This window comes from Triturus cristatus, chromosome 10 (assembly GCF_964204655.1).
Source record: "Triturus cristatus chromosome 10, aTriCri1.1, whole genome shotgun sequence".
In the NCBI taxonomy this organism is placed as follows: Eukaryota; Metazoa; Chordata; class Amphibia; order Caudata; family Salamandridae; genus Triturus; species Triturus cristatus.
In genome coordinates this window covers 337,916,753-337,931,813 of record NC_140593.1, presented here as the reverse complement: position 1 = coordinate 337,931,813, position 15,061 = coordinate 337,916,753, and positions in this window count along the sequence as shown.

Here is a 15,061-nt window from a genome sequence, read left to right as displayed (position 1 = left end):
CCTTCATGGCCAACTTGGACCTTAAGGTCAATATTGGAAAAACCTTCGTAATGAAGGCAGGGGTTGGTAAAAAATACAAAACCAGGGATACCTACTTGAATAATGAAAAACTGGCGACCACAGACAAATATCCTTATTTAGGTGTCATGATCGATCAAAAATTAACCTGGAAGGCGGCAGTCGATGTGAGAAAACTTCAATTCATGAGAACCACCACTGCCCTTGTAAATTTCTCTAGGAAATTAGGCAAAAAAGCCCCCTTGGAAATGGTTAAAATCTATAAAGCTAAATGTATTACTGTGGCCCTATATGGAGCGGGTCTGTGGGGCCACGTAGCTGTTGGTCCTATCCAGGGGGTAGAGAATGCTTTTTTGAAGTACCTTCTCGCTTTACCAAGCAGTTCTGCAAATTTCTCTTGTCATCTGGAACTGGGGCTTCCCTTTCTGGCTGATCTGGTGAGAATACAACCACTCTTACTATGGCACCAAATCTGGTCTTCAGAAACATCAGTATTCTCACAATCAATTATTCAAGATTGCAAAAATCTCAAAAATGCACACAGATCTAGGTGGCTAGCCTATGTCAAAAGTTTTTTAAACGACCTAGGGTTAGCAAAATATTACCATGATCCCTTTCTGATTCAGGAGATGTCAAGGAAGGCCTTCCAGAAACTCTGTTTAAACCACCTCGAAGAACTGCGCTTGACTTCAGAGCTTACGAAGCAATCAGTTAGACATAGTCGGATTGTCCAGACGGCATTCGGGATGCAGCCTTACCTAACCTACAGTATTACTCCCTATGAACTGTTTCTTTTGGTTAGGTTTAGGCTAAATCTCTTCCATTGTTTAGTAGTTTTTCCGTTGAGAAATAATTGGGCCAAAATACCACCTCTTTGTCCCTGTGACGGAACTTCGACCCAATCTACATTGCACACCATTCTTTTTTGTAATTATTATATGGACCAACGAAAAAGACTACTTATCCCACTGTTAAAACGAATGGGCTTTCGAACCTGTCGTCCAGCTCTGCTTTTCTTACAGTCATTGGAGGGGATGGGGTTGGTTTCTATCGTTTCCAATTTTCTGCAGTATATTATGCGCCATAGAACGAATTTATGATGAATTCTAATTGGGGATTTTAACATTTAGGTTACGTTGATGATGGGATTTGAGTGCTTTTAATCTATTTTTAGAATATATATCTGATTTTATCACTTAATAGTTATAATATTATTGTTGTTCTCTACCCAGAGACTTTACATGCACCGCCACTTTAGTCGCTATTAATCTTCCTGCTTTTATAAGATTGTTTGTTTTTCTGTATCTTTTATGGCCTGTCTTCGGAAGGTCGAATAAAGAAGTATTTGATTTGATTTGATTAGTGCGGATTTTTCACAAAAACGCAGAGCTCAAGCGCAGAGGGGTGTCCAAGATTGGCGCCTTTTTGACGGAGGGATAGGAGATGGAGCCCTGCCTAGCAGTAGTAGACAAAATGTGGGGTATGGAGAAGAGGGTGGGGATGAAGAGGTGATTTGGGATGAAGTTGGAGAGGAAGACAGTGCAGTCCTGCAGCAAATCAGAATGGAAAAAGGGGTAGGGGAGGGAGGGAAAGGGTCAACTGCCTATGTTTCTACCTTACAGAAGTCACGTGCGGACCTGCCAGTTGAGGAGTCTCAAAAGAAACGACGTCGGGCGTGTGTGCCATTGGGCATGAGGGACAGAGCAGAACATCTTCCTAGAGGTACGACAACATGGTGGGAGGTGTGGGCCCCTTCGGTTCCACCTTTAGACTTACCACAGGTGAGGGATATACATAGCGGAGCGAGTCAGCCAAAGGTACTGTCAAGTAAGGTTGGGGGAAAGGGGCCTCAGTTGTTGAACAAAACAAGGACAAAGTAGGGAGTACGACGATGCAGAAGACAGGGGGGGACACGTCGCAGGCAGTGGGTAAGGTAGCTAAACGTTTACCTTACATGGGTTTAGCGATGCCCCTAGGTACACATTTATCGTTAAAGACTAAACAGAAAATTTGGGACCACGAGTTTGTCGACATCTTTAAATTACTACACAGGGAGGTCCAGGCAAAAGAAGGGTCCAAGGAAGAAGAGTGGGAGCTGGCGAGGCGGCCAAGGGTTCCACGTAATGTGGAAAATTGGACGTCTGCGTTTCTCATTTTTGCCAGCATATATACGGAGAAATACCCTGAGAGAGCAGTGTCCATTTTTAAATATATGGATGTGGTACGGAAAGCTCAGCTGCAGTTTGGGGGTTATTGCTGGCTCAATTATGATGAGGAATTTAGGGCCAGGATGAGCATGGCAGCAAATAAACCATGGGGTGAGGTAGACGCAGAATTGTGGCTCCAATGGATGGCTTCGGCTAATCCTTTGGCGACTACTCATACGGCCAGCGGTCTGCCGGTTACATATAAGCCCTTTCTACCACGTCCTGCTCTATCAGGGGCGGGGGTCACGGGGCGGGGACAGGCGGCTGGGATTGGAGCCTGCTGGAATTTTAATAGGGGATTATGCACCAGGCAGGCGTGTCGCTTTCGACATGAATGTTCACAATGTGGGGGGCGACATGCAATTGCCCAGTGCTTCACCACATTTAATGCAGCTGGTGGGCAGAGAGGGCCCGAGCAGGGATGGGAGGCCAGGGGTAGAGGGGCACCATTACAATTTATCCCAAAAGGCGGCTACGCCAATTAATTTGGAGGCGATGATACCATGGTTGGAAGCATATCATGATAAGACAGCGGCTAGCACATTGTTTTTTTTTTTTTTGGAGGGTTTCAAGATTAGTTATCAAGGGCCCAGAGAAGGTCGGTGAGCAGATAATTTGAAATCAGCAATGGAGTTCCCTCACATAGTTCGAGATAAGCTGTCTGAAGAGGTGTCATTGGGCAGAGTAGCCGGCCCGTTCGAGATGTGTCCCTTGCCAAATTTGATCATTTCGCCTATTCGGGTCATCCCAAAAAAGGGAGCTGGGGAATTTCGAATGATCCAGCACCTGTCTTGGCCAGAAGGCTATTCTATTAACGATTTTATTGCCCCAGCAGACACAGCAGTGTCTTATACGTCAGTTGACGAGGCCCTGAAGCAGGTGAATTTTGTTGGGGAAGGTGCGCAGCTCGCTAAATGCGATATCAAGTCGGCGTTTAGGCTCCTCCCGATTCATCCAACCGACTTTGAATTGTTGGGAATGTATTTTGAAGGGCACTATTATTTTGACAAAGTGTTACCTATGGGGTGTGCGGTGTCTTGCGCCCTCTTTGAGCGATTTAGCACCTTCCTGCACTGGGTTTTTTCGCAGAGTTACCAGCACGGAGCCTCTTGTCACTATTTGGATGATTTCCTTTTCATGGGTCAGGCAAGTACTAGGCAGTGCCAGGCAGCCTTGGACGTTTTTTGCAAATTGATGAAGGAGCTGGGAGTGCCATTGGCGCCGGACAAAACAGTGCCACAGACCCGATTAACATTTCTCGGCATTGAAATAGACACGGTAGCACAAATAGCCAGGCTGCCAGCAGGGAAAGTACGTGAAATTCGAGAATGTGTGGAGGAAACATTGGAAAAAACGAAAATGGAGCTTAGGCAGGTTCAGCGCCTATTGGGCAATTTGACGTTCGCTTGTAGAGTAGTAAGGGCAGGTAGGACATTTTGTCGGGCCTTAGGCATGGCGCTGTCGGGCGCCTGGCGGCCACATCATAGAGTCCGCATATCCAAAATGGTGAAGGAAGATTTGAGAGTATGGTTGGTTTTCTTGGAGGATTTCCATGGAGTGCCGTTAAACTTCATTGAAGACCGTTTCATCTGGCAAGTACAGATATATTCAGACGTGGCTGGTTCCAAAGGTTTTGGTATCTTTTGAGACGGTCGGTGGTGTTCGGAGCAGTGGCCAGCGCACTGGATGACACAAGGGCGCAGCATTGCCTTTTTAGAACTTTTTCCGGTTTTGGTAGCGCTGGTCATATGGGGCAAAGAGCTTCAAAATAGATCTGTATTGTTCAATATTGATAATATGTCTGTGGTGAATCTACTCAATCATCAAAAAGCCAAAGATGTGAGAGTGTTACGCTTGTTACGGAAGTTTATGTTGGTGAGTTTACAATGGAATATTATGTTCAGAGCCAAACACATACCAGGGGTAAATAACTGCATTGCTGACGCCCTTTCACGTTTTAATTGGCAGCTTTTTCGCGAACTGGCGCCAGGGGCGGATGACAGCAAAACCCTTCTGTCAGACAGCATCTGGGCGTTGGGGAACTGACAATTGAAAGGCTCGTGGAAAATTCAGTAGCAGACTCCACAAAGAAATCTTACAGACAAGCGTGGTTACAATTTATGAGTTATGTACAATGTAACAGCAAGGGGTGGAAGAAGCAACAGTTTACTTACCTTATATTAAACTTTGTTCTATGGCTGGCGAAACAAGGGTTGTCATCTAATACCATAGCGGGTAAACTGGCTGGGGTATCCTTTTACGGACAGTTACACTGGGGCTTTGACCCTGTTGACGGCATTCTGGTGCGAAGAATGTTGAAAGGTTTGAGCAAAAGGAGGGTAACAAGGCGGCTGCCTAGGGCCCCCATTTCTTTTCAGCTGCTGCAGAGACTGGTGCAACAGTTACCACATTGTTGTTATAGCGCTCATGAGACAGCATTGTTCAGGCTGGCAATGATTTGGCTCTTTTTCGAAGCGTTTCGAGTTTCAGAAATATTGAGGGGCAGAGGGACAGGAGGCCTACGTTATGACAAAGTGATTTGTGAACAGCAGAGGCTTCGGATTTGGTTACGAAGTTCAAAAACTGACCAATTGGGGAGGGGTGTTTGGGTTTTTCTGAATAAAAGTGGCCTGGTGGAGTGTTGCCCAGTTTTAGAGTGGGAGGGGTTTCAGGACAAATCCATTACCACCACAGCAGCTTATCTTTTCGTGCATAAGTCAGGCCATCATGTTACCAGTACACAGCTTTTGGGGGTGCTGAGGAAGGTTTTGGTGTTAGTGGGAGAATCACCTTCAGAATATGCAACTCATTCATTCAGAATAGGAGCAGCGACGGACGCTGCGAAGTTGGGGTTAGGGTGGGATGCCATTCAAAGAATTGGCAGGTGGAAATCCAGGTGTTGTACACGTTATGTACGCAAGTAGATTTAGTAAATGTTAGTAAGGCGTGCTAATTCTTTTTATTTTATATTAGGTGATATCCGCACTTTGTCCGGTAAATGCCACGTATGGATCATCGGACATTCCTTTGTCAAATGGGCAGGCCTCTTCGCTGAAAGACAGATTTATGGTTGCAGCCTCGGCCTCCCAAGTGCAGGACATGAGTTGCTTTGGCATGGAAAAGGCGGCATGAAATGGGAGGAACTGTTCCCAACTCTCAAAAGATTGAGGTAGATAGACGGCCGCCAAATTTGCTGTTGATACATTTAGGAGAGAATGATCTCTTTCAGGTCTTACGCTGTTAAAAAACATGAAATTAGATCTAGCGGTGATCAAGGACAACTGGTTGGGAACGACAGTTGTATGGACTGAGTTTGTTTATCGGCAGCATTGGAGGCAAGCGAGAGACCAAGTGGCAATGGACAGAGCACGCAAAAAGCGAAATAAAGAAATGAAAAACTATTGTGCGGGAATGGGCATAAGGTATCTGTCACATGGAAACATCACCAGTACAGAGGGACAGTTATTCAGAGGGGATGGGGTTCATTTGTCGGAGTTGGGCCTGGCATATTACATTTTGGAAATCAGGGATTGTTTGTCAATGGAATTGGCTGTTGACCTGTGGTGCAACAGCAAAGATCGCTGAAGGGTGGTTACGGCTGCAATGGTTGGTGGGGACAAGAAAACGCTTCGGTTTTCCTGGGTGACAAGGTTTGGGGTGGGTGAGGCAGGAGCGGTCTTACCCGGCATCCCAGGAAGACGGGTAGGGAAAAAGGGGAAGATAAGAATGACAAGGTAAAGGTAACACAGAGAAGTTGAAGGTTGGTTTCAAGTTTTGAAATGGGGAAATGTGATTTTAGAAATGGTTTTGGCTTAATATTCTAAATTGTAAAGAGAAATAAATAAATAAATTTGCCGAGTTATTTGAGAGTTTACCTGTTCTAAATAAAGTGGCCTTTCTACTATACAAAGATGTGTGAGGGTCAGTTTGTTTTGGGCGAGGACACATTTTTGCCTACTTGAATTTGAACGGTGGCGATTTGTCCACGCAGAAATGGCTTTGATTAGCTGTAAATAGGAAAATATGTCGAGGAGAGAGTACCAGAATATCTCTCCACAAGGGCGCCAGCTCTAACTAATGAACTCGGGTAGGCATTTACAGTCTGCCGAACATGCGCATCTGACATAAAATGGCAGATACACCATTGCGCAAAGCTCACAGCTCCCACTCACCACCTCGAGGTTGGGGATCTGCAGGCCTCAAAGAGCTCAGCCATCAGGGACCTTTGACCCCACAGCCTACTGCCACACATCAGGTGATAGAAACGGTTGACTCACTCTTTTTAGGGCGGGTCCACTGTTACCATGTGAGGCATTCTCGTCCAGGTGATGGGAATAGCACAATGGCTCACATGCACGTGGAGAGAGCTTCCTGTGCATCTGGTCATTGTTACATTATTCTGCAAAAACAAATTCCGCCTGTGGGAGAATAAAATGCTTGTCAAGCAGGTGCATCACACGTGGTGGCCGCTGGGCAGAGGATCAATTCCTTCACCGGGCCCCTGCTGTGCTGTTCCACAGAAGGCACAGAGATACTGGGTTGTCTGGTGGGGCTCTCTAAATTTGACTGGGAGTCCATCAGGTGAGCGCAGGCTATAGTTTCTGATGATCTGGTGAGCCACCTGAACTCCCATTCTCCAGTGTCTGAATAACCATCTCCACCTTTAAGCCCACCCTCTCTAGTTGGTCATAAAACAACTAGAAGATGCTAATTTAGAACAACATGCTCTGGCTGTTTCATTCATCTCCAGATATATATTTCTTCCTTTAGTTTCTGCATGTTACTTCTGTCTTTTGGGTCTAGCTCGATCATGCAGTTCTGTCACCTCTTGATGAGGAATTCTTCACCTAATCTACCTAAATGACTTTCTATTTCGCTGCATATATGCTGAAGTCTCTTTAGGGGTTGCCCAGGGCTTCTGAATGAGGGGCTGTGTCTAAGGGCGGATGTGAGAAAGGGCCTCTTTTTTTGTCTAGTCACCCCTAATAAAGATTATTTGTGACTGATGCTTCACGTATTTGAACTGATACACTGGGACAATGCTGTTCAGCTCCCAGTGTATGTGCTTTGACCCTTACACCATGATTAAATTGGCTAACTCTTAATCAGGCATGTTTAATTTACCAGTAATATCACTGCACAGTACATGGAAATTTAAATGCCGCCTGTGGACTATAGCAGATTATGATGCCACCTACCAGGCTGACCAGTAAAACATCGCATCAGGCCTACATGACTAGCCTGACTGCTACAGCATTTAAACTTGAAGGCAGACCTATCAAAATAATCCTTTTTTGACAGAATAGCAACATTTTAAATATTAAGTAGGGCGCCCCTAAGGGAGAATCTCACAATGTAGGTGTCAGGTCTCAGAACATGTTTGGACACAGGAGACTGGGAACGTGGAAGAGATGGCACACAGTACAGTGGAAAAAATGCACTTGAATGCACTCGTACTTGAAAAATTAAATTTTCCAAGAGTCACATGCACGGCATTAGCCATTAGAGGACCAGCATAATCAGGCACTCTTCTAGGTCGATATTTAAAAAAATACAGGTATTGCAACCTCACGTGGTTAGATTTCCTTTTCTGGCCACACTGGTGGTTGTGACTATTCTCTTCAGGTTACACTTGCTTGTTTCCTCCCTTCACCTTTGCTGTTTTCTTCCTTGTTTGGTCCCCTTCACTCCTCTATTTTCTTACTTACTGTCTGTGGTTGTCTGCCTTGTTACACTCTTGTCAGCTTCTCTGTTTGCCCAGGCCTTCTCGCTTCCGGTGTAGTCTGGGCATTACATCTTTAGCTCCTGAACATGGGCTGTGGTTCACCAGGGGCTAGTGACAGCATCCCATCTGCTTGCACACAGTAAGTTTCACACTTTGTTACTTTTAAGCCTAATCCCTATCCTATTGTGTTGATTTTGTAGTTATTGTATTTTCTCACCTGTAGGTGAAAACATTGATGCACATAGTTTTGCCCTGAGATGCTGTGCCTCAGAAGTCCATTCTGGGTTTTTCTAAACACTAGCCTGCAGGAGTATCCTCTCTCCCTTTCTCTTTCTCCACCTTTTATTGGGTCTCGCCTGAGACAGCGCATGCTGTCTCTTTGAGACATTTAGTAAGTGGCTTTTAAAAGTGCCACCAGAGGCAGCCGCCATCTGCCTTTCTGTCATGGCTCATTAAGCCTCCTCCACCCCCTTGCTGTCTGCTCTCACTACTCCCTCCCTTCTCCACCCTCCCTTCTCCCCCTCCCTCCTCGTTAGCTATAACGTTACACCATTAAGCAGTCTTAGATCTTTTTCACAATACGGTAACTTGTTTACTTTCGCTGTAAAATCCAACTACACGCACTCTTCTGTCCGACTTCATTTCACGGATCTCTGCGGTTTCTACCTCACGCCTCTACTTTCTTCCCTTGTGCCGTCCTTTCACTGTCATCATTCTCGCCTACTTCTTTCTATAATTCCAGTTCAAATCCCCCAACTTTTACTCGTTTCTCCATATGGCTTTTATCTCTCCCACCGTCCACAACTCCTCCTCTTTCCTTCCCCTTTCTCTTTCATCTCCTTTTTCGTCTTCACGTCTCATTAATCCTTTCTTCTCTCTTCTGTCATAGCTCCCCTCTCTTTCACCCTCCTTCTTCTTCATTTCTCTAGACTCCCTTTTCATTATTAACTCCTGTCTCACATTTTCTTCTCTTATTGTTTTTTTCCTCTCTCCGCGTTTTCTTCCTCCCCGGCACCCTTCTACCCAACTCTTGTCTGCTGAACTCCTACAACCTCGTGTAATTTCCTTGTGCACAGAAGTGATTGGGTCTCTCCTGTGTTAGAGGGGGTTTCACGTAAAAATTGATTGAAAGCTCAGTGTCGTTCGCAATCACGTGTCAGACTTCAGTGCCTGGAGGTGTTTCATATGTAGGCGCTATTGCAATGTGTTCAGACGCTGGTTTATTTCTGCAGTGTTTCATTTATAAAGCGTTAAATGTAGAGGCCGACTCATTTTCTCAGAAGCTGGGGAATTCCCAGTCCGACTAAACTGCGTTCTTTCCAGTGGCTATAATATACTCACTATCCGATTTGACCGCTAGCTCTTTTGGACATTTAGGGGCTGTATGTATGATCTGTCACAAGGGCCTCTGGAATTATGTGGCAAAGGAGGACCCAAATAAACCTTAAGGCTAACTCAATTAATTAGCAGACTACTGCAGCATATTGTGACAGCGTACACTTGCTATTTTTTCATTTTATTAAAGGTGCAGATTATACAGTGGATTATAGACTATGAGGCAAATGCAGTAAATTCCCAACTATACGGAAAACACCGCAGATTCAACATCGCATAATTCCAGTGGCCCTGACTATAGCACGACTTGCAGGAATTGGTAGATCTGATAGCAGGAGGAATACGGAAGTTCTGCACACAGAAGAAAGTACCTCTTGTATTCTATTAAACAAAATAACACATTTATGAGAGACATAACATGCTCAAATACTTTTATTATTGGGTATAATTTCTCCCACCCCCTTTCTTTTTATCTTCAATCATCTCTCGCTTTCCTTGCTTTCGCTCCCTTTGCTCCTCTACCTCCCGCTTCAATGCTTCTCCTCCCGTCTTTCTTACTCCTATAGATCCGGTTGTCAGCACTCTTGCAACTAGTTCTTTCTTTCTGCCTCCCTTCCCTCTATGCGCTATCACATCATTCTCCAAGCCCCCTGGGTGCAGGGGGTATTCTGGCCCGTGTCTCTGGCTTTTTGCATCTTAATTATGGAAGTAGAGGCAGGAACCGAGCAGCCTCTAAACCGGAGCACCCAGAGGGGACTGGAGAATGATGTGCCAGGGGGAGCTTGGATGCAGGAGGTACAATCCACAGCTTCTGGGATCGGCTCTCGTTAGGCTTGAGGCACTAAGGGAAACTCAGGCTGAGTCATGGGGGCATTTGACTGGAAATATGCTCAAGCCGTCATTGACTCTCTCACCACTACCACCGAGAGAGGGGAAGGCCTTGGTTGAGAGCTGGAATCTGGGAAGTGCAGAATACACACGGATCAGCTTCGGTAGTGGTTAAATCTGGGTGATGAATTCACAAGTGTTTTGTAAAGATACGATAAAATTATTCAGAAATGGATACTTACCTGGTGTACATCTATTTACACCTACACAATTGTATGCTAAGAGTTTGTCCAATCACACAGAAGTAACTTTACGCCAGGGGTAGGAAGTAGGCTTTCCAAGGTGTGGTTAGCCTTCTGAGTTGGTGCACACCAAAAATAGTGATTTTGCAAAATTCACAAAGTCTCTCTGACCCTTCTCACCCTGGAAATGGTTAGAAATTTGCTCCACCAAAGGACAGTAGTAAACCTCTTTCCAGGGAAGGAAAGAGGGCAAAACACTTCTAAACTTGGTGGGCATGTAGGTAAAGGACCCCCTTTCTTTGGGAAAAAAATGTTACCCCGTTGAGAAGAAAAAATGTGCAATTGCTCATAAGGTGGTGGCTTCCCCCAAAGTGGGGTTGCATTGTACACACACTTCCAGAGTGTAGGTAACGCAACATCAGAAAAAGTTATATTAGATTGTGATTCCCGGTAATATGCTGAAAAGCTTTGACACAGGTTTCCAGACATTAGAGTGAGAATGTCTGTAAATTCCAAAAAGTACGAAAGTACATTCAAATGAGAGAGGCAATCTCAAAACCTACCTTTGACCTCTTCTGAATTGGGCCCGGGAGGCCCTATTAACAAGCATTGGCATAGCCAATAGGTCTAACTTTTGGGACCTTACAAGTATTTAGTTATGCAGCACAATATCCTTGGTGCAACATCATCAACTGTTGCATGGCTAAACACTTATAAGGTCGCAAAAGCGAGACCTATTGGCTATACCAATGCTTGTCCTACTTCACATGAGCTTTCGTTAACATTTTTTCACAGTGAAAAGGGTTAAGATGAACTTTAGGGGGAGACAGAGTTTGGTCTGGACTTACAAAATCATGATTTTTTTTGTTCATGACAGTAGGATGCTTAGTATATAAAAGTGGAAAATATAAGAATTTAAGGCTGGCATGTTCGTATACTGACTAGCCCTTAAAAGGTAACTTCAGTGTATAGGGCCACAGAAGTTTCTATGAGAAAAGCTAATACAATTAAAGTGCTATTTTGTACTCTGATTTGGAAAAAACGTAAGCGGCAATGCAACCATTGTTTGTAACACTAACTAAGAAACCAAACCAATGATGAAGTAGGATTTTTCATCAGTGTACAGGAAAAGTGCCTTTATTAAATGATATGTTTCTGGCCTCCAGTAGGCAAATTAGCATTAGACACTATCTGCAGGTCCCCTTCCTGCCTGTTCTTCAACCCCTAATGAGGAGTGAAACTGCTCCAGAACAGAGATAATGACCTGGTCCTTGTGGCAGGATGGTTTGAATGTGAAGCATGGTGCTCGTTGCTTTCAGGATGGCTCCTGGGAGGGTACAGGAATTTTATCAACTTGTAAAGGGACCAAGGTGAGGCCTGCCCATTCACAGTTTGAGATTTAGAGATTGATGGATGGGGTACAGCCTGTCAGGGTGGTGTTGGACATTACCTCCTGCACCATGTCAGTCTACTGTCCGGCAAATGTAGAATTGAACACCGGCCCAGCGGTCATCTCTGCACATTGAAAGTAATCACCATCACAGTTATTCGCTTCACGGTACAGATGGTTTGGTGTAGAGCTGCCATCACTTTTGATGGCCAGCCACCAAACTTGTAACATTTTTTGTGATGGGAGTTTGTTTTTTAGAAGCAAAAAACGAATTGCCCCCACACCCTATGAGTTTCCCAGGGTGTGGTGGCCCTTGATCTGTATCCTTAACAACTACAAATATTCTGGGTGAACTTTTCGCCATTCATGTACCAGGCCTGCTGATCTGATCATTGCCACTGCATCATCAACTGAGGCATGATGCGCCCAACATGACTCTTCCACTAATATATCATTCACCGATTGCCCTGCTGGTCACAACAAAAATATGATTCAATCAAAAATCACCTTTTTCTGTTTTGGAAGCCACACCTATAAGTAACACAATCAGAACCGGTAACAGCCAATCATCAAACTGACCTTCCATACTCTCTTCTCTCCCTTCAACTTGGTCCTAACCACTTCAATATGTTCTCTAACAGAACAAACATTTATAACTACCTGATTAACCTTGGACTGTTGTAAGTCAACTCAAAACATTCACAAAAAACATTCTGTATTTTGGTTGGGACAAAGCTGAAACCAGTAACTCAAAACGTTGAATGTATCTGGCTTTTGAGCCTTTTCCCAAATGGGTCTGATGCCATCAATCTTTGGAAATAGCTGATACCAATTATCTTCTTGCACCCCATGCGCTGTTCCCCATACTTGGAAAACGCATTACAAAAGCTGGTGCTCAGCATTCAACGTCCATAGTGGAACCAGCATTTTTTCATATTGCAGAAACCTTTGCTTGCATGTCCCATTACGTGCTGCTTACTTTACTGTGCCTCACACCACACTGTGGGTGGGCCGCCCTTGAAAGGGGGTAAAGAATTGTCAGGCCACTCTCTGTACATGTTGAGGGCGCCGGTCTTGTAGGCGCCTTGCGTTGTAAAAAAAAGAAGGTCTGTCATACTCCTCCTACTTCCCCTCTACATCTTTCTCTAGCCAAGCCCTGAACTCCTAATCACAGTGTACCTATGCCATGCCACCAAAGGTTTTTGTGCTTTTCTAATCACGACAGTATAATTAAAAAGCACCACACTTCATTCCAGATGCCTCTCCAAATAGACTCTTGCATATATTAAAACTGTTGCTGTCTAACTCTGTCAGTACTTTCATCCTTCTTGAATGCTTCCTTTGCCCAAACCACCCAATATTCTAAAACCTCTATACATTCACTGGGCCATACATCCTTCTTCACAGCTGTTATCAAATGCTCCCCATGCACCTTAGTCATATCTGTATATGGTAATCTGCTGGGTAGAAGCCCCCAAGTCTCTGCTTTTCCTGCGCCCCATGCTTCGACACCCTGCTCTTTTCCCAGCACCTGCTGCACACATTTTTTGTCAGCAACTTCAGCCATCAAGTCTTCTTCAGTTGGGATCCCTTTATCCCCCACATATGTTCCTTTACTCAAAACTTTCTGTTGAAAACAATGTATCTTCTCCAGCCCCAATGGAACGCTATTGCCCTTTGCTTCTGTGCTGTTTTCTCCCATCTCGTGGCATTTAAGGCCATATATTCCAGCAATGCTGTGGGCGGTAAAGAATCCTGCCCTTCCACCATTTTCACTCTGCATCCCCCTATAGCAGCCATTTCTTGAGTCAATGCCTTCTTTTTTCTTCCAGCCAGATAAATACTAATCTCCTTCTTCCCGTTAGGCTTAGCAGGAGTCTTGCAGCCAGACAAACTCTTTACAGCATCGCCATTCCACTTCACCACTGTCCTCATCTTCTGTCATGTCCACAACTTCCCTTCTTTCAACTCATCCACATCAAATTAATTATAATCCAATAAAGTATCATCCCTCATCTGAACTTTTTCGTACACCACTTGTGCCTAGCTGCTTCCCATCTCCCATCCATTTCAAGCATGTCTTGTGTACACAATATTATACCGCAGGAATCATAGCACAAAATACTGCAGCAGCTTGTGCACTTACAAATAATTCTTCACAGATATTTCACCATTTCTACAACTGCCTGGTTATCCTCCTTAAAGGTCACTTTCTTGTTCCTAAATCGTCCTTTTGACAACACCAAAACCACCAACAAAATGTGCTTCCAAGACTCTGGCCATTGTTCCACACACCACCTACATTGGCAAAACAGCCCAAAACTCTACCATGCACATCTTCCCTGCCCTCTCTCACTAAAATCTACCCCACATCAATCTATTCACACTAGCACTAGTACACCCCTCTTTCTTTGTGTCTCTTCACTCTTCTGTACTCCTTTATCCCATTCCATACAAATAAAAAATGCCTCCTCTGTAATGTCGCCACCATCCTCACCCTAAACAATAGCCCTGCCCATTTGAGCCTGTGCCAAGTTTTCCTCATTCTGAATTACTTGTTTTGTTCTACAGTCACATTTTCCTCCTTATGGTAATATATACATCAGTAGTGCTGTCCTGTTGACCACCCTGCCAGCTCCCTGAATATTTCTGTCACCATACTTGACATTATGCTGCGAGACAAGTTAGCACTTGCTTATCCTTCAAAATACCAGACTACTTGTTTACATGCTGCGTATCACATTGTGCCATATCCAGGCCACCACCTGGGCTACATGAACTACCCACACACAGCAAGACAGGAACCACCGGCTGGTGAGAATTGTAGCACTGTATGCTGCAGTACACCTTGAGCAGCAATGCACACACTCGCCTATGTGCTACATGAAGTAGACTCTCACTGGCCTACTTCTTGATCTCTGTCAGTAAACTGCCAAAGCTACGCCAGGTAACAGTCAGACCTGTGCACTCTACGTATGATCTTTTACTGCACTCTTCATATACTGTGTCCTGCATACCCAGATGTCTCAGCCTGGCTGATGTGCTGCTCTGTCACACCTAAACCAGTCCTCTTTTCCAGCCACGAAAACACATGCCTCCTCTTTTCTAAACTTACTTTGTCACCCCCACCAGCTGAACACCTGTGATGTTGTGTCATCTTGGGTGCCCTTGCTTGCTTCAGCACACCGGGCAAAACAAATCTTCACTTGCGACCCCCCTCTGATGTAAAGACTATATGGCCCACTCCATATTAAGCAGGCTAAGGCTCCATTTTCTGTATTTTTGCAGAATCATCAACATGTCTGCCTTTGACACA